Source organism: Carassius gibelio, chromosome B12, assembly GCF_023724105.1.
Source record: "Carassius gibelio isolate Cgi1373 ecotype wild population from Czech Republic chromosome B12, carGib1.2-hapl.c, whole genome shotgun sequence".
Lineage (NCBI taxonomy): Eukaryota > Metazoa > Chordata > Actinopteri > Cypriniformes > Cyprinidae > Carassius > Carassius gibelio.
Window position 1 is genome coordinate 18,656,247 of NC_068407.1, and position 19,053 is coordinate 18,675,299.

The window sequence follows — 19,053 nt, forward strand, 5'->3', positions numbered from 1 at the left end:
ATTTGCTGATCAAGAAACATTGCTCATTATTAAACAGTTATGCTGTTTATTATTTTTGTGGAAAACAGATTTCAGTAATTTTGTTTCAGGATTCTTTGATGAACAAAGTTTAAAAGAACAGCATTTACTACAATATAAATATTTGCAACATTATAAATGTCTTTACGGTCACTTTTTACATACAAAAATGTAATGTCCAGTTTGCACAAAAATGGCAATATATTTTTCTTCCTCACATACTGTACATATAAATGTCAGTACATCAGCAAGAAAAATGCATTTTTTATTTTTATTTAATGCCAATCAAATTCTGGGAGCCCTAGAAAAGCAAGCAGTAGATGCAATATTTGAAGGTTGAGATGAGTAACGTCTCTAATTGGACACAGAGTGTGTTGTGCTCGCCACAGAGGATAAAGGAGCTTATTGCCACAGCAACCAGGATGAAAGATTCTTGATAGTGCTCAGCAAGTCAATTGCTCTGTTTCTCATTTTTCTCACTTCAAACAAAGAGAACACAACAAAAAAACTCAATCAAGATGAGGACTTATGTAATGAGGCAACTCTACTTTGAAACTGTCAGGACCCGTGCTTATGAGGTTTTAATCAAGAAAAGAAAGCCTGCTTTAGTTTACTTAAGAAAAGAACATGTCATCACAGTATGCTTAAAAGGCCAACATTTTTGAGTTTCTGCTGACCAATTAAAACACTTGATCTCTAAATATTTCAGTCACTTTGATTGGTCAATCGATACATGAGTCAACATTATTTAGAGCCCAGCCAAGATAACCAATGGACTTGCATATTCATAGCACATCATGATCAATTATACCAGTATTGTTTTATTTTTTTTTCCACTGGTTGAGAAACCTTCGATTCTTTAACTGTATGTCTATGAAGTGCTTTATTAAATGCAGCAACGGCACATCACCACATTACTTTTACAAACTTATGGTGCATCTCTATAGACTCAAGGTTTGTACTGATTTTTCATACTTCATATCAAATGCATTACAAGCTGGATAATACACCTATAATGGGCATAAAATATTACAGTATTAAGGCTGTTATCCACTACTGATAGAAACAGAAACTGTGCAAACACACAAGACTTCAATGCTGCACCTGTACTGTAAAATGGGCCTCATTGTTTCCCAACATTAAACTACAGCACTAAGCAAAGCGTCTCCTTAACCGAGAAATGATTTAGCAGAATTGGCAGTCCTCAGAAGGCCCTCCCTGAGCCGTAGAGCTGAGGTCCTTTCTAATTACTCTTTAATGGGATGGGTTTACTGCTCTGCTAATGATAAAAGCGAAGTCTGCTTTTGTCAGACCTTAAACTGGACCTTAGGGGACTAAAATCTGCACATTCACCAGCCGCCTGAAGTCTGACACTCATTCTCATTGCAAAATCTGCTGCCACACTTAAAAATAAAGCTTTCGAAAGAAGGTTCCTGCAGTGATGCCACAGAACCACCATTTTTGGTTCTTTAAAGAAGCTTTCAGTGAACAGTTCATAAAATAACCATCTTTACAGGGTTTCTGCAGGTTTCATGAAGGTACATTTGAGACTTTTTAAGACCAAGTAAAGAAAATATGAAAATAACTTTTTCTGTACCTTCTATTCTCACTGCAAAAATGTTAAGTTCTTGCCAAGTAACACTGACTTGCTTCCAGTGGAAATGTCTAAAAGATTCTTAAATCAAGATACATATATTTGAGAAGCAACATGACATAAGTTTTGTTTTCTGAGAAATGCATGTAAATTAAGTGATTTTAGATTAAAACAACAACAGATATCCGCTAATGGACTTCGAAATCAACTTAATTCAAAGGGAAAACAGCCCAGATATACGTTCTCGTTTTAAGCATGATCTGTTTTATTCAGTTTAGTTTCAAAGTTCATAGACAAAAATACTAAGGAAGATATTTGTTTTCAAAGTGCTAACAACAATTATACCATGTATTTAAGACCTTTATAAGACCCAATAAACCCTGTACTTAGAGTGAAGTACATTTGAAAAAATCTAAAGAACCTTTTTTCCAATAAATATATTCTTCATGGACCCACAGATACAAATAAAGAACCAATCTTTTTAAAGTGAGCAGGTTTATACTATAGGCCCTTTTTTACTATTTAGCTTTTTTTTGGGAGGGGGGGGGGTCTGAGTTGTTTACTAGAGTATTTCTAGATGGTTCCTAGCTGATTCGTGTTAAAACTGTCAGCTTATGAAAGTAATAACCTGGCATGCTTCAGTGCTGCAGAACGTGTGGCTCTAGAAACACTTTTAAAGCATGCCATGTTTCTCAGTCCTTTCACTGACATTAATGCTCAAGCGTTGACTCTCTCTCACTGGCATGTCCCCATCTGACCACAGCGCTAGCAGGTGTGTGAGTCACCTCTAACTGCCCTGTGAAGATGGAGGTGATGACAGTCTCTGGGCAGAACTTTGCTTTCGTTTTTTTGTAACATTTTCGTAACATGTAATATAACACTGGTTTCAAACAAACCATCAATGTGTCAAATACAGCTGTATTATTATCATGTTAACCAGGACCTAAATGAAATCACTTCAGTGTCTGATGTCATTATGCCATGATTATCTAAATCTGATTTCACTGGGAACAAAACATTTATTACGCAGGCCATGAGAATCCCGTTGGTTCTCAGACTGTCAAAGCTTCATCGCTGACCCAGTCTTGTTCTGGGCTAGAGAGAGTCACTGCTTGAAGGTCTTGACACTCTAGCCGGGAGGGTCAATGTGTCTCAGTCCGGCTCTGAGGCCGCAGACATGCAGGAATGGCTGGAATACCTTGAGAATGACTGACACGCAGCAGCTGAGTACAGTACTCAGCACGTCCAGTCCCTGCTGGCTTCAAACGCATAACAAACTGAAGGGTGCACAACAACTACGCAAAATATAATTGCATAATATTCTAATTTTAAATCAATTTAGTATGGAAGACTGTTTAAAAAGAAATAATACAGTTTTTATGACTCCATATAAATAAATTATATTGTGTATCTCGTAATATGACATTATCTCTCCTTTTATTCTATATTGAATAACCCATAATTGTTACTCTCATTATGTATACTTTATTTATTTAAAACTTTATTTGTTATTTGCTAACAGATTTTCGTAGTCATGCCAGACATCATAAAGAAAGAATCAATAAAAGGTACCATTATACAACAATATCCTAATAATATGATAAAACATAGAAGTAGCCTAACTATAAACTGTTCTTTTATGAAAAAGCTCAATTTATATATATTACAATTTCTAAAAACAAAAACAACAAAACAAGACATAACACAAACAAAACAAAGTAAGTGGTTTTGGAATATAAATACCTAGGGCTTCATTTGGACACCTGTCTTGGTTTTAAAACACATCAAGAAGGTATGTAAAAAGTTTAAACTGAACGGTTCATTTTCAGTTTATTAGAAATTCTTTATCAAATGAGGAATCAAAGATATATTTTCATGCTATGACTCTTTCTCATATTACTGTCTGAAAATACACATTATATAGTTATTATACAAAAAAAGCACTTAAACTTTAGAAAAAAACTATTTATTTTATTGTCATTTTGTATAATCTGTGGTTTAACTGTATTTTAGAGAGTTGTTTATATTTTTTGGTTGTATTTCGTTGGTATCGTTCTTCTATTTGGTTTCTTTTCTTTCTCTAGTTTTTGGGCCTAATAAAATCTGGGAAAGGGACTACCAATGAAAACTAACCTTCTGGCTAATTTGTGTACATTTACTTTCATGAATGTTTATTAATGTACACTGTCCCTTTTTGTGAAATAAATAGAAGGTAAAAACAAAAAAGAAAAACAACAAAAAAGACAACACAACAAAACAAAAACACAAAATGACAACAAAATACCACAAGAACAGCGAATAAAAATTATTTCCTATTAATTCAATGGAATGTATGGGAACACTAGGAATTAGGGCTACATAATATATTGAAATTATCGAAACAACACAAATTTAAATATCGCAATGTGCATATCACAAGGGTGTGCAATGTCTAAATCATTTTAATAATAGGCTAGTTAAATCAAGACATTGCAAAGGTCAAAGTTTTAGTTTGCCGCATACAGCTGAGAATTGCTTGACGCAGTGTTAATTTCGTAAACACTTAAATATTTTCGTCATTATTTTTGCCACAAATATATTTTTGCGGACGAAAACGAAACGAAAACTAAAAAAGAAGTCACTGATGGAGACTAAAATAGCCCCCTTGTTCAAGTTAGATGAGAGCACAATACTAATACGTAATATTATGCTACATACATTTGATTAATTCAAATGTTTGTATATTTTATAATGTTGTACTTGACAATATCACAAATATTTCTAGATTAGTCATGTGAAACGCGACTGTTCACATCCTACCATTATACATACTAATCTAGCAATATTGTGGTATTTAAAACATACAATATTGCTAGACAAGTTAATACCTTATAAAATCTTGTTACTTTTTTATCTACTTAGCTGCCAACTTATTAAATATTTACTTTAAATTAAAAATGTTTGCACTCATTGTTCAGCTCAGCTGTAAGCTTTATGGTTCTGGACCTAACTTTATTTTTCTTTTATTGATGGTCAATTGGCAGCTAGTTATTGTTTACATTATCATGACAGTGTTTGTTGCTGCATAAAAGCTTTTGAATTGAAATGAAGACACAGTTGTGTTGAAATAAAGTTGAATTTGTGTTTTATATATTTTGGTTAAGTTTGTTTCCTATACCAGCAGTTAAAAACTGTCTAATAAATCGGTTTTTAATTTTAGTCTTATTTTAGTTGACTAAAATACCAACCAATTTTAGTCGACTAAAATAAGACTAAAATTAAAACAAATTAGATGACTAAAACTTGACTAAAACTAAAAAGAATTATAGCCAAAAGACTAAGACTAAAACTAAATTAAAATTTTGTGTCAAAATTAACACTGGCTTGACGTTAAAAGTTACGTGTAATAAATAGCAGAAAACAACCCTTTGCTGTCTTGTCTTGCTGTCTGACTCACACCTGAAGCACGCGGATGAACTATCCCTTTAAGCAATGTATTGAAACATTAAAGCACAAGATGATGTCTCCTTTCACCCCATCTAAAATCTAATTCAGCTGACTGAACATTTCATTTGCATGAAAAAGCAGAATTTGCACATTGATCAAGCCCTCTTTTCATTTGTTCTGTTCCCTCTTTGTAAAAAGCCCCTGACAACAGTGACACAGCCCACCTGGCACTCATCTAATCAGTGTATTTACTCTGTCGCCCGTCATATCCCGTATCTCGCCTTAACTGTAACGCTGTGCATTAGTCTACCATTAACGAAGCACAAACTGTCAGCGTTGCTATTGACTGGAAGTGAGCTTGATTTATTCACCCAGAGCTGCCCTTGGGCATAATGACTCAGCACGGATCCTCAGAGTCGATACGGGGTGACCTGAGGATCCTTCTAGCACACTGAGTGCAAGGTCTCATGTGACCCAATCGCTGCAGCTGTTACAGACGAGATAGGTGAAGAGGTTCAGCTGGAGTGAATGGCACAAGCAGGGTGGCCTAGGGTTACAGGGAAGAGGAGCCAAATCGGGACCAGTGTGTATGTGAGATATGTATGTATCTGTTGGGAGATATGACTTGCATCAATGGATTTTGTAATTGCAGATGCTAATAATTTTATTAAAGACAATTTTTTCTATCTCTCAATTGGGTTGGCCTATGCAGGATTTTCCATTTACAATTAAAATTTTAATTAAAACACAACTGTTTTTCAAACTTATTAACATTAGTGTTGGGCAATGATTAAAATTTTTAATCAAATTATTATGCAGAATGATTATGCACAAAATTCAATAATGAATAAATTAAAAGTACTGATATAAAAACAAAACTGCAATAATATTTGGATTGCAAACATTTTTAAGCAAATAAGGTGCAGCAGTATTCCAATTACATAGTAGCAGTTCAAATATTTCTTGTAAATCTCAACTTATAACATTATTGTAATCAAATTAAATGTAAAGACCAAAGCTATTTGACATTGCCAGGGCATTAACGTTTTTATAGAAAATGTAGTTAGTCCAGCGCCTCAATCATAACATTATAACAAAGGCACCTTCCGAGTACAGACCTGATCTATCGTGGGACCCAACGCAGCAGAGTGTGGCACGGGACAACACTAGAGCCCCTTTCACACTGCCATTCCAGCAAATACACAGGTAAAGTGTTCCTGCAATTGTTCCTGGGTTGCTAGATTTTGCACTCACACTGCTAGTGATTACCCGGGATATGCGCGTGCTTTCACACACAACCCTTGAAGATCCCGTAACGACACGTGACGTGAATGTACGAGTCGAAAACGCTAGGCAAGTTATACTTTCATGGAGTCACTGAGTTATACTGCACTCAAACAGTACACTGACTGAACTGCTGTGAAGAGAGAACTGAAGATGAACACCGAGCCGAGCCAGATAATGAACAAAAGAGTGACTCGTTCTCGAGTCAAGATACGGTTGCATCGGTTTTCGAATCACCAGTAGCTCTTTCGGACAGTTCGATTCAATAAACCGTTTGAAGAAAACGATTCACCGGTTCTTTTGCGCTCGATGTAATGACGTCATTTGAACAGAATCAGTTCAGAATCAATCACCAAAAGAATCAGTTCAGTTCAGACACTCTGTGTTTCGATCTGCTTCACGCTGAATCACACAATCGGATGAGTCTGACAGAAACGGATCTTGACTCGAGAATGAGTCAGTCTTTTGTTCGTTATCTGGCTCGGCTCGGTGTTCATCTTCACAGCAGTTTAGTCAGTGTACTTTTTGAGTCAATGAATTACTCTGGGATATTGGTTTGTTTGAACTCAGAGGGAGTGTCAGCCACATTAAAAAAAGTTAACATCTTAAGTCATTTGTGGATTAATGCGTATTAGAGATGTGAACCGTTTAAAACAATTCAGTTCGATTTGGTGAACTGGTTCAAGAAGATCCGGTTACATCGAGGAATTTGTTTGCGAACCAGACATCACTACACTGCAGTGAATGCGCTCACAACAGACCCAGAAGAAAAGACAATGATGAATAAAGTCGTCGTTTTTGTTATTTTGGGACCAAAATTAACAATATTTTCGATGCTTCAACAAATTCTAACTGACCCTCTGATGTCACATGGACTACTTTGATGATGTTTTTCTTACATTTCTGGACATGGACAGTAGACCGTACACACAGCTTCAATGGAGGGACTGAGAGCTCTCAGACTAAATCTAAAATATCTTAAACTGTGTTCCGAAGAACGGAGGTCTTACTGGTTTGGAACAACATGAGGGTGAGTCATTAATGACATATTTTTTATATATGGGTGAACTAACCTTTAACTGCTCTCCACTGAAATGTTTGTTGTGTTTATTTTGTCACTGAGAAAAACACACTGCACATATTCACATATTCATCTAAATGCAGCTCTGGGCAGTGTGGATGGTGTTGGGATGTTTCCTAACAGTTTTTTGAACCTCTTTATACCCCTGAGCAAAGAACACGTACATCAGGGCCTTTACTTTGCCTCTGCAGTGAAAGCTTCCTAAACTAATGTGACATAGTTTGAAAGGTGAACTTCCCAATAAATCCCAGTTATTGTGTTTAAGCTGAAACCTCACAGTCACCCCACTTTTACTGCGTTAAAAGCAGACTATACAGCAGTCATATTCCTGAGGGACGAACAAATAACTTCCTCAATGCATTAATCAAACTTGACACACATTCTGCCAAGAACAATCATGTGTTGAGGTTAGAGTCGTGCCAGCAACTCTTTGATAAGGTTTCCACAAGAACAAGCCACAATATGAAGAACTACACAGGACTTCTAATCATTACTTTCCAAAAGAATGAAAATGAGAACATAAGAACTCTCAGAACTTAGAATTCACTCAGGTCTGTTCTTACCTTGCATAAAAACAGATTATGTTAATCCTTTTTTATTGTTTGGAAGACTGAAAGAGTTTTTAAAAGCAGGACTGACCGGAAAACAAACCGCTTTTACTTTCTTCATCATGACAGGCCTTTCATCTGGGCAGAGAGCCATCCCAAATCTCGTCCTGATCTGAAGTCTTATATGACCCCCCGCCTCCCTCTCACTGGATGGATGTCTGGCCTTCTTCAGAACTGACTAAATATTTTGCATCCATGCCAGTGTTGTCCTCTTTTCCAGACAATGCTGGCTTGGGCCAATCACACATCAATTTATTCTGTTTAGATAGCCTGAAACACAAATATCTCTGCTGATACAGATTATCTTTTCGTGAGAGAACCAATGTTAGGTAAAGCATAAGGCCCATGCCATTTATCAGGCACTCTACAGTGGAAAAATTATTCTTGCTATCCAGTATCCTACAAACAACCCAGGCTCAGAAAGCATGAGGAGAAGTATACGCATGGAATGTTTTTTTTATTTTTTTTAATATTAGAAAAAGCCCTTATGGAAACATGACTGGAGCGATACGAGTTCGACAGCTTGTGGCGGGGTTCCAGTTTTAGCGTTCTCTATGGTTCAGTCTCATTCACAAGATTCCAGCTGTCAAATGGAACAATTCTGTCCATGGGGTTACGCACCTGGCAGGAGCAACTACGTGCAACAAGGGAGGAACCTATGTTATCCTATTTTGTCAGAACAGCAGGTGTTTGTTATGTTTGGTAGCAAATATTGGCTTTTGGTTTTGTTATTTAGTTGATTTATTTTAGTCTCTTGACCCCGAGCACTTTACATAAAAAGGTTAAAATGCCATTTTAAAGTCTTTTACAACAAATAATCAATAGAGGTGCTTACCCTTCAGAACATGTTGGTCTTCAACTTCAGTAGATCTAACTAAATAAGATAAGAGCCATTTTATATTTTTTATCTATTTTTATAAACCTTTAAACCCACCTAAACAGTTAAGCAGTTATTTACAACTAAAAAATTATAATATTAACATGAAAACAAAATTATAATTGTTTAGCCCTAAACCTTGATTATTTGTGTATGACTGGCATATGCATCACATTACGTTCATGTTAAATCTGCCTAATCCAATTGGATGGAAATTTTATAAGCAATTCAAATACATAAATATTACATTTAGACAAGTATGTTTGTGAGGCTAGTTTGGGAAAAACTTTTATTCATCATTTTTGTATAGCCTTTATTTTACTGTAACTTAAAGGTATAGTTCACCAAAAAATGAAAATTACCCCATGATTTACTCATCCTCAAGCCATCCTAGGTGTATAGGACTTTCTTCTTTCAGATGAATACAGAGTTACATTAAAAATATACTGGCTCTTCCAAGCTTTATAAATGACAGTGAATGGGGTTTAAGATTTTGAAGTCCAAACAGCTGCATCCATGCATCATAAAGAGTGCTCCACATGACTCAAGGGGTTTATTAAAGGCCTCCAAATCAATGCATTTTTGTAAGAAAAAATATCCATACATAAAACTTTATGAACTCTAATCTCTAGCTTTCACTAACTGTCGAATGATAGATATTTTTACTTACACAAAAGGCCTTTATCAACATCCAGAGCTGTGTGGAACACTTTTTATGATGAATGTAGTCAACAAATATTTAAGAAAATGAAATATGATTGTTTGCTTGTTTTTTAAAATAAAGTTTTCAAATTATTTCACTTTACAATTTCAATTAATGTGGTAATAGACTCTGAAAAATGTGCAACAAGTATTTTGTTTTGTAATAACTACAATTCATTTGAGAGCATCTGCCAAACCAATAATTGTAAAAGTATCTATTATCACACATCTTTCTGATTGTTGTTCTGATTTTGCTACAGAAGGTCAAAATACAGACATGTTATTTAAAACTAACTACTTTTCATGCAACTGTAATTTCATGATGGACAATGGTTTAAATCAAACATTTATAATGTGTCTCATAATGAAAAACATTAGATTGACACTTTTAAAAAGTCTTGGGAATGAGAATAAGATTTGTTACACCCGTCTGATGTAAGCAATGAAAAATGGGATCTTCAGTTCTTAACCTCTGATAAGGAATGCTGGGAATGGACCGTCCATCACTTCACCACTGTTGCCATATTGAGAAACAAAGCCCATCATGTTACAGCTGCTTACGTCTAACACCCATAAGACCCCAAAAATGCTTTGTTGTTGTCAGACAGTAAATGGCTCTGAGCAGCACCAGTGAGTGACAATAGAGAGGCCAGTTCCCACAATTCAACTGAAGCACAGGGGGACCGTAAATCTGTTCAGCAAACTGCACACTTAACAATGACTGCTGATAGGCTCCTTCACTCAGAGCTCAGCGTGAACCTATTCAAATCTCAAGACTCAACTAAATGGACACGATGTCTATAGTGAAAATCTTGCAGATTTGTAAACTGATTCTTACATTTCAATAGTGAACCTTCAACAATCCATGTCGCTTTCCTATTCAGCCTGCGGTTAATAATAAACTCTCAACTGACAGAAAGAAGCAGACATCACAAGTCACATTCTTCAAAGTTAAACACTTAATCAAGGAGAAATTACTAAAAAAACCTTTAGGTTACTTACTGAACTCCTTGTAAATCCACCTCAGAACCTTCGAATGATCCCTGGGCCCCTAAAAACTAAGTCCACCGCAGCTTTTCTTGTGTAAGAGTCACATGTGAGATTTAGTGTGGATGCGGCCACCGGGCTGCTGTAAGCCTGGAGGCAGGTTCAGGCCGTTAAGGAGCAATGACCCTGATGTCTTAGGAGGACTCGATGCTGTTCTGGCACAAGGCAGAGAGAGGTGGGGCCGAGCGCTTTATAATCTCCTGTTGTATTTCACATAGGGACGTCTCAACAAACCCCAGGATGCCCTCTCCGATCACTTATCTCAGTTCCCTGGCTTGTGCACTTCTGTGTTTGGCTGTGTGCTTGCAGCACGTGTATGCAAAGACTGTGCATGAGGCAAAGACTAGAAGAGAGAGCCAGAGATCAGACACTATTTGTACTGTATGTTTATACTCCAGCTGAAAAGGCAGAGTAAAAGTCTGTTTTAGCCCTCGGGTTCTACTGAGACTGACTTTCAAGGGATAGTTAACCCTAATATGACAATTCTGCTTTCATTTCAGGGCTCTAGAGTGTGACCAATTTTGTTGCACGTGCGACCTGATTATCAATGGTGCGACAAAAAAAAATAAAAATCAGAGGCCGCACTGGTGCGACCAGCCGTTCGAGGAGAGAAAAAAAAAAAAAGTCTCCCTGGGGTTCAACAACAGACACTACAGCCCTGCATCAAGAGTGTCTCGATGGTGTTTAGTGTCCGGTCAGCAGCAGCACAGCTGAACAGTTCTGCATTCAAATACATGTAATAGGCTTAAGCTTGTCGCAATGCACTGGCAAAAGTAAATACCATAAATGTGACAGGGGGAAATAGTAAGGAGATATTTGAATTATTTACTAATAAACTTTTCGGAGTTTTCTGAGTCTGTGTCGCAAGGATGTGTAAGAAGGATGTGTTGTAAGAACACACCACTATAAACAAACCTTAGTAAAAAATAAATTAAAGTGCTTGAAGGAAATACACATACATACATCCTACTTTACAGGTTCACAGCTTAAGTTTACAATTGTAACATACAATGTAGAGGCAAGCCCTAATGTTAGTATTTCCTGTCACTCTCACCGTCGTTCAGAGATAAAAACTGACATCTAACGGTAGGGATGTATACTCAGAATGAAACAACTGCTATTACATAAAAAACTGAACTATTTTAGCAGCTGAAACAGTAGTACAAGCTGTTTAGGGACTGTTTAGCTGTTCAAATCAGACACTAGAGCATCCCTTCATTCAGACACAGTGGAAGATGTGATAAGATTTTGATGCTAGAAAGAGTGTGGCTAGCTGGTTTAGCCAAGACCAAAGATCAAGAAGGCCAAAATACAGAAGTTGGCCATCCAAGTTGCATGTGACTGCAATGGAGGATAGTCCATAAGACATCAGTTTGAAGAGCTTTTCATTTCATCTATCTTGAGAAGTTTCATCTATCTTGAGAAATTGTGCTTCAATAAAGAATGTTATGCTGACCAGATTGTTAGTTAATCTTTTAGGCTACAATTCAAAATTGCCTATATGGACAGCAATGTAAAAAAATAAATAAATGAACTTGTAAAACTGCAGTGTTAAATGTGATGCGGTTGAAAATTTGGGTGCACCTAACTTTTGTGCTGGTGCACCTAAGAAAAAAAGTTGCACACAAGTCAAGTGCAACCAGTGCAAAAAGTTAATCTAGAGCCCTGCATTTACAAACCCTATGCTGATGACTTTCTAGATGTGTTTGTCTTGTAACATACTGCATTTTGTACTCCCTATTCTTGCACATTTCTGTACATTTGGCAACAGAAATGCCTTGTTACGTCATTGATTATTTTTATTAGTTTTACCATTTTTACCAGCTATTATATATTTAATCCACAATCTAAGCAGCTGACCAGGTAAACATTTATATGCAAGTTGTATCCTGCATATAATGTTGTATATAACCAAAAAAAGTCTTGACCTAACCCAACAAAATTGGAGCTCAATCACTTGACAAAGGTGAGCAAATGATGACAGAACTTTCTTTTTTGGGCAAACTATCCATTTGAGATTAATAATGAAAGTTATTTTGAAATTAACCTCTAATTCTCTCGAAGTTCTATTAGAATGATCCTCTGACCTATTTAAAACCTTTAAGACAGATATCATTACAGTTTTATGCCTTTGGTTTACCACAAATTAGTCACACACATGCACATGGACTGATATGAAACGCATTTATCTTTTTTTTAGGAGGGGATGGCTACAGTCTCCAAAAACGTTTAGTTTTCTAGCTGGGATTGCAGCAACACCAAGTAGATGTGAGATTAATGTTATCACAGATGAGTGATTGATGTTATCAACTTGACATTTTGCTAGAAGCCATTCTCGTATGATTTGGCAAAGTCATGCCGCATCATCCTGATGCTTCAAACGTTAAGTATGCTTTTCGAGATATTAAAGGGGCCTCTGGGTAAAAACAGAAGGGTTAAGAGCAGAGAACATCTGAATTTCTTCCAGCACTATAAAGCTACAAGCGCACAGTGACAGAGTGAATCTGGAACTTATTAGGGAGAAATGAGGTTCTCTGTGGGACGCTGTTATCTCATCCTGTTTCTCATGATGTCACACTGAAACCTTCACTCCAAACCCTGTTCTGCAGCCTCACGACAGAAAGATCATGTTACTAACTGGAATTCTAACAAAGCCCAAGTAGAAGTGCAATGCCTAAATACTCCAAACTAGACACTCGTGTTATCATCCAAAATCCATTTATTCAAGGCATAGATTATATTTGATATTATATATACATATAATTTGGAAATGCTGTTTTTAATGAAGTCTCTAATGTTCACCAGTGCTGCATTTATGTGCTCAGCAAAAACACTAATATTGCGAAATGGTATTACAGTTGCTTTTTTATCTGCAATACATTTTAAAATGTAATTTATTCATGTGCTACAAAGTTGCATTTTCATCATCATTAGTCTTCAGTGTCACATGATCCTTCAGAAATCATACTAATAAGCTGACATTTCTTCTTCTTATGTTGAAGACAGCTACCAAATATTTACGCAAAAACCATGATATGCTTCCATTCAAATGTTTGGGGTATGTGTGTGATTGTTTTTAATAGAAATTACTGGTATTATACAGCATATATGCATTAAATTGATCAAAACAGTAAAAACTTATAATGATACAAAAGTTTCCATTTCAAATTAATTCTTTCAAAGTATCCTGAAAAACCACAATAGTACAATAGCATCACATAATATTAATAACACTGATAATAAGAACCATTTTTAATAACAATATTAAGCATCAATAATGGAGCAACAAATATTAGAATGATTTCTGAAGGATCATGTGACACTGAAAACTAGAGTAATTATGCTTTGCATCACACATAAATTACATTTGATAATATATTAAAATAGAAAACAGTTATTTTAAATTGTAATGTCCTGCATATTTGATCAAATAAATGCAGCATTGGTAAGCATAAGAGACGTAATCAAAAACATTTAAAAACCATTGTTTCCAAACTTTTGAAAAGTACAGTATATCTATGGAAAAATAACCTTGAACAACTTACTGTTTCCAAACATTCCCATTCGGACCAGGTGATGCATCGTCAACCACGTTCTCTAATAATGAGTAGTGTATTCTCATTCTTCCTGATAGAATACAGATGCCAAAAGAAGAGCGAGCAAGAGAGAAAGAGAGAGAGGGACAGAGAGCAAGCTTAAGTAAGACAGAGTAAGACCATGTCTTGGTTCGTGTTCGATTCCCCTTATTTGGATATGTGGCAAATGGGCCGTGGTAATGGAGGTAATGAAGCAGATACAATCTTACACAGGAGAAACATCTTCAATCAGACTATCCCAATGACAAACGACAACTGCACTGACTTCATATTTACATTCCTGGTTCTTTGCTTGGCAGGCAACTCTTGCTGAAGTGATTTCTAATCCTGCTTTCATTCTTAAGGCATTTGTAGCACATAATCAGATCGTGCCTGTAAATGCATGAATGTAGACGCCAAACGAGAACACGTGAAACATAATGCACTTACACTTCGAGTAAGAGCAATCAAAAGCAGCCAAGTGTCACGGGCCAACACTAAATTATCACATATATTCAAAAGCCATGCAAATTAGCAGCTGCCCACATAAATTCACTAGTGCTCTTACAACCAAGATGTAAGACTCGACCGAAAAAGAATCTAAAAAGGATTGAAAGCAGTGTTTCAAAGCTGTATTGACTCCAAGTGTTTAAGCCAAGTCATTCTCTATTATTTGCTTTGTCACATATGCTTTAATAAGCAGCATAAAACCATTCAGAGATTGAGCAATGACAGAAACGGACAAAAATAATGTAAAAAAAAAGGTTTCCATTTTATTACACTATATAGAAATTATTTCTTATTAATCATTAACTTTTTAACAATTATTTCATTATACTATAAATTAAATCTTGGAATATTAATATTAAACTTTAAAACAATATTTACTTTTTCAAACAAACAATGGGTGCTCGTCGCATGACAACATTATCTTATCTTATATGCACCTGCAAGTGTTCTGCCGCTCAACCCTTCATTTGACAGATGACAACTCTTGTTTGTGTAATTATCTAATTAGACTGTGCCACGGCAGAACCGGTGCGTTTCATCAAGGGATTGCGGCGAGATCCCTGTCATTAACCACCGCTGCCTGCTGTTGCCATATCAACCTTATAAGCAAAGACCTCAAGTGAATCTCCCTGCAAGACAGCGGGTTACAAACACAATGTGAGCAAAAAATAAAGGAGACAGAAATGACATTCTGTAACCTTACATTTTAGCTGAATCCATGCCATTAATGCAGATGCTCCTGTTGAATTTTAAAAAAAGGATCAGCCTACATGACCTCTAAAATCATGTTCTTAATGAACGTTTGATTAGGTAACATGGCAAAAGGACGTCAAGTAGCACTCTTAACTCCTTCAGGGAGATGAGAATGAATGGCAAACTAGCAACCATGATTTCCTGAGCGTTTGGTGAGTAAGTGACAAGAGCTCATTTCTCAAGCGGTAACTGTGTCACAACACATGAACAAAGCAGAAAGACCTGGAATATTCTCTCTAGGTTCAGAGCACTGCCAGTTACTGGAGTTGTAGAACACTGCCTCCAAGTGGCACAGCTCACTGTGAGCTGAAACACATGGAGATCAATGTCTGTTAGCTATAGTTTAGATCCAGCATATCCAGAAACAGCAGACTGAATTAATGTGATGATTCTAGTCATTCACTGTTTCCAACAAATAAAGCTGTTTAATGGCCAAGTCAGAGCAGCTATTGAAGGAGAAGCAACAAGTGTTCAGGAAACATGAACTTCTTCAGTACTGTACAGAAACCATCCCAGAATTCACCTGAAATCAGTTTATCATATTAGCACTCTCACTTCCATCTTCCTGAAGTCAGTGGGGTGTTTGAATGGCTATTTGGTTAGCAAGGTCTGTGTTATAGATATTTAAAAATTATTTTTAAATCACATCTTGATTATCATGCACATCTCGTCTCAGATTTACTGATTAGTAGTAAATCACCATCACCTGTCTCAGATTGAGCAGCTTTCACTACACAAGGCCCTAGTTTACTAACAATTAGGCAAAGTTTCCCTCATAATCACATTCGATTTCAAACACAATATTTGCCTAGCTTGTCAGTGAACTGTGTATGGCTCTGTGTAGTGAAAACCACTCAATCTGAGACAGGTGAAGGTGATTTACTAATAATCACAAGACCGGCTTTACTGATGAGATGCGCATGATATGATCAATTGCACAACCATAGTTTGTTTAAACTTTAAGGCCTATGTTTAGCCTTTTACTTCTGAAGCAGTTAGGCTTCAATGTTCATAAATGTTGGGTTGATTTGTGAAGGTCATTATGATGAGAATCTTCTTTTTTGGGAACCAGAGTGATGCAACCCTCCGGGTTGGCCTACAAAAATACATCATCACTAAAGCACTCTATTACTGTAAAATGTAGAAATAAGAATGAGGACATGTTTCCAGACTGTTTACTTGTACTAAATGAATTGTATGGAGAATATGTACAAACTATCATCAGCGGAAATGGGCATCAATGGTGTGTTGACGTTGGATGAGGTGTGTGACTGTTCTGTGTCAACTGTACATGACAGGAATGCTGAGAAACCACTCTGGTGTGACATTATACCGGATACATCAGAGAACAAAAAAAAAAAAAAACTGTTTTCAAATACCACACATAAATGAGTTTTAGGTCCATATCATAAAGCTTCAGTCGGATAAATGCTAAGATCAGGGGTTGACAGTAACGCAAGTTATGAACACAGAAAAATACAGTATTCATAGGAAAATAAAACAATACCTGGGCCTAAATAAGTACTCAGATTTAAGCAAAAAAAAAGGAAAAATATCAATGAAAAAAACGAAAAAATATTTTGTATATAGGATTTCTTTTCATGAAAATTAAACAAATTTTCACCAAAATTAACACTCATTATTTTATGTTGCTGTTTAGATTCTCAAAACTGTCAAAAATAATTTTACTACACTGCACAGGATACATTACAATGACAACTGAAATTTCATATAAAATTGTATATATTTTGAATATATCATTTACAATTAATTAAAATATACAATATAAATGATACATTTATGTTTAGAATTATATTTAAATAATATAATTATGCATGATGTAAACAATTGTTTTATACAATATTTTACTGCTGTGGCAATATAATACATACAATATATAGCAAGTGATTTTACAGAAGGTTTGGTGTAAGAGAACGTACTCTCCCTGCAGTGGAAAGCATGTGCCTTAGGCCTTTCTGGGTGTTTGTTTTTCATGACACACACACACACACACACACAGAGTTCATAGCTAGGATTGCTTACCCTCCAAAGAACATAACAAACATGTTCAACTTGATTTCCATCTACATTCACCTATAACACACAATAAATCGATTCTGCTATGATCTATTATGAATCATTTGACAGTGTTTGACACATTTATCTGACCTGGATCAGACAGCACATAGCACGACAAAAGCTAGAAAAAAAAGACACACTATTGTCTTTCAGTGGAGCAACAGTCTGTATCAGCAGCCTAAAATCTGAGCTGTTGGTCCAGCTGGGACTGAAAGCAGCCTGCCCTGCACATTCCTGGCAGCTCTGAATCACAGAGACAACGGTAAACCACAACTTCCCTGAGTAACACCCTCAACTGCCGGCAAACCTCTGAGGACATTACAAACAACAGGTTAAGACAAAACACTCAGGATAACCCCCATCAATCAAGATTAGAGCATTTCAGTATGAACAGTCTGAACACCATCAACAGTTTAGAGTGAATGAGCTGTGCAACTCATTTGCCTTCAGTCATTTCAATGAAATCCTAGTTACTCGATTTAATAATTAGAACATGAATAATGGATTAGCAAAAATGGATGTCACTTCAAATTATCTGCCATCTCCTTTGGGATGTCACTGAATATGTTGCCTTGTATTTGACCTAAGAGTTAGGTATATACATCAAGCTTGTTTGCTTTCCCTTGCATCTGTGTGTGTGTGTGTGTGTGTGTGTATAAGAAGTATTTTCAAATATTTATGATTCACTGTAAAATTCAATTTTTTTCAAGACTTTGACTTTCAGTGGTATGAGATGATTGCATAGTGTCAAGACAACATGCTGTCCAGACTGGCTTTAAAAGAGTGCAGTGAGGGCCTGGAATCATTTTTATTATAAAATACAGTTAAGTGCAAGACGTCTACGTTAGTGCCAATCTATTATTTAACACTTCTGTAAATTCTTTGTGCTTTAGAGGCCAATACTTTAATGCACTGTTACAGAAAGAGCATGTCCATAAGTGCAGATAGACATTCTAACTAGCATAAAAATTGTAAAATTACATTTATGTTGCATATATTTTAGGGCTGTGCAAAAAAAATCGAATGCGATTTTCATGCACATCTCATCAGTAAAGATGTTCCTGTAATTAGAAGTATATCTCCAGCACGTGCGTTCAGATCAAGGTTGCCAGGTTTTCATAACCAATCCTGCCCAGCTGCTTCTCAAAACTAGTCCAAAACGAGCCCAATCGTACTTCCAGAAGGTTCCACGAGCTGGAGATATACTTCTAATTACAGGAGCATCTTTACTAATGAAATGCGCATGAAAATCGCATTTGATTTTTTGCACAGCCCTAATACTGTATATTTGATTCATCTCAAATAGTATATGGCAGAAACACATTGGGGCAAATGAGAATGCAAAGATTATAGGCTATTTGTTGTATTTTCCATAAACGATTATAGACGTTATTATATATTATATAATGTTATTGAAAGTTATTAATAGAAATATTAAGAAAGAAATCAATGAAGCTGCCACTATCAAAAATGATATGATGTCAACACATAATAATGAA

At 36.0% G+C, this 19,053-nt stretch overlaps 1 protein-coding gene across 11 annotated transcripts in view; it reads right to left on the reverse strand.

The window, feature by feature from the left end:
* Window positions 1–19,053, reverse strand: part of plce1 (phospholipase C, epsilon 1) — a 76,303-nt gene that overhangs the window by 39,105 nt on the left and 18,145 nt on the right. The window contains exon 1 of one of the 11 annotated variants that reach the window (XM_052570527.1): window positions 14,183–14,255. The exons of the other annotated variants lie outside the window; for them this stretch is intronic. The gene's annotated coding sequence lies outside the window, so the exon portion shown is untranslated. Of the gene's footprint in view, window positions 1–14,182; window positions 14,256–19,053 lie in introns of those variants that run through there. 11 annotated transcript variants of the gene reach the window in all.